At 56.5% G+C, this 2,239-nt stretch overlaps 1 long non-coding RNA gene across 1 annotated transcript; it reads left to right on the plus strand.

The window, feature by feature from the left end:
• The first annotated feature begins 14 nt into the window (after nt 1–14).
• Nucleotides 15–1,892, plus strand: LOC145722045 (uncharacterized). Its single transcript, XR_014146083.1, has 2 exons — nt 15–197; nt 856–1,892. It is a non-coding gene; the product is annotated as an uncharacterized LOC145722045 (long non-coding RNA).
• Nucleotides 1,893–2,239: the final 347 nt, after the last annotated feature.

Genomic DNA, 2,239 nt, shown 5'->3' on the forward strand with positions numbered 1-2,239 from the left:
CGGCTTCTTTGGGAAACGCACCGGGTCCCTCGCAGGCCACCCCTGCGCCCCCACACAGCTTCCTTCCCGTGCGTTGTGTTGATCCCAGGTTTCTGGAAAGCGTGTGCTAACTCACTTCTGAGGATTACAGTTCCTACTCTGACGGCCGAGGAGTCAGCCAGCAGCAGAGCCGAGAGGAGAAAGGCTTCCTAAGTGCGGTGAGTTCGTGTGGCTAATGGTTCTCGGGATAGCCCTCCGCTTTCAGGGCTGCGGAACCGGAGAAGGGGGCCCGCACGGCGGGAGCACGCGCTCTGTCCACCGTTTCCAGCCCACGGAATGGTGAGGACATACTACGACCGTTCATAAAAGACTTCTCCTCAGGAATGTTTTTAGAGGTGGTGGTTTTCCAGCACTGGGATTACCCGAGGAGTTTTGAAAAGACAGCCAGATACCCCGAACCCGTCCCTCAAAGATTTTGCAAAGATTTTGCCCATCTGGCCTAGGGTGGGCTGCCCAGGTAGTTTTACGGCAGAGCCGAGGTAGAGGAGGAGGGCTTTGCGGTGCCTTTCTGCTGATGCTGGGGCCCACCTTTCGTTTCACATTCGGCAGGTCTGGGGGCCGAGATTTGCATTTCTCCACGTTCCCAGGTGATGCCCATGCTGCTGGACCTAAGGCCCCCCCCTCCGAGAACCACTGTGGTCCCATCCTGCTCGTGGGCCCTGACCCTTCAGCTTCCTGATGGGGACACCGCCACGACCAGCGGCCTGGAGAGGTGACTGGCGGCTGTCCCAGCTCTGTTGTGGACAACCTCCCACGCAGCTGGGGGACCCGCCTTCGGCTCCAGTGCCTCCGCCCTGACTCTGGGCTCCTTTGTAGGTCTTGGCTTGGTCTCCCCATCTGGGTCTTCACGCTCTGGACAGCTGACAGCGGATGCCACCCCTGGCTTCTGCCCTGTGCACCACCTCTAGCCATGGCTCGTGGTCAGGCGTGCGGGCCCCTATGAGGGCCAGGAGGAAGGCGGACATGTGTGTTGGTCAACATTGCTCCTGTGCCGCTCACGACAACCGGGTGTGACCGGGACCGGCTGTCACAACACCAGAAGCTGCTCTTCTGAGGACACACGGGTTCCAGCACCCGGCACGCCAAATACTTGAATGGATTGTTGTGCTTCTCTCATTTCTCCCACTCCACTGTGCTTGGCACACCCTACGCAGGTGCTCGCAGTTGCACTGGTGTGATCTCGTGAAGCTAAGGGTGTCGTGTGGCCTTCGTTAGCCCCTCACTTCCTACTATGTAGCGCTTCTCTGATGGACCTGAGAAGTCAAAGGAGGGGCAATACTGAGGCACAGTATAGGGCAGTCTCGGGTCACCCTCACCAGCGGGGAGTGCCGTGCTGACCGTCCATCCTGGTGCGAGGCTCAGGCGCCACTGAGGCTGCTCCTTGATTGCAGGGGTGCGTGCAGAGTAGACCGGAAGGCTTCCCTTCACCCTCTAGCAAACGCCGGCGGGATGCGTGGACACGTGTATATAACTAACTCTATCTGAGTCTTGGGACGTCAGAAACACAAGGAAAGCCCAGGACTGATGGCGAGTATTGGGTTAGCCGGTCTGCAAGGATCCTCAGATGATGCAGCAATCGAGGGTTCTAGAGCAGCTCCCGTCCCTCCCCCGGGCAGCAAAGGCTTCTTCTAAGACACGCGGTGAATGGCTAAACTCTGTTCTGGGATCATGTTTAGGGACTTGATGTGAGACTCCCTCTTGTAATGGACTCAGGCTCTTCCTGAAAGCAGACGTCGCTGGGCCTTCTTGCAGAGATAGTTTATAAATATTGGCTAAGATGGTGTCAGGGAGAATAACAGGATGCCAATTTCAAGTTAGTAGCTTCTAATTAAAATAAAGGCGTTGTCTCTGTGTCGATTCTTCTGGAGGACTGAAGTGGAGATGACCTCCTCCTGACTAAAGAGTACTCATCTGCTATGGACTACATTGTGTCCCCCAAGTTCACTTAACCCCCCAACATGATGGTATTAGGAGTGGGGGCCTTTGCGAGATAGTGAGGGTGAATGAGGCCACAAGAGGAGAGTCCTCATGATGGGATTGGTGCCCTTATAACAGGAGACCTGGGGGTTGCCAGGAGGAGAGCCCTCCCAGGAAACCAGCCATACTGGCTCCTTGACCTTGGATTCTCCGCCTCCCCACACGTGAGGAATAAATGTTCAAGCCTGACTAAGACGCTGTCCTAATGTGTGTGGGGGACTGT

The sequence above is a fragment of the Leptonychotes weddellii genome, chromosome 6, assembly GCF_054177405.1.
Source record: "Leptonychotes weddellii isolate Sample4059 chromosome 6, ASM5417740v2, whole genome shotgun sequence".
Lineage (NCBI taxonomy): Eukaryota > Metazoa > Chordata > Mammalia > Carnivora > Phocidae > Leptonychotes > Leptonychotes weddellii.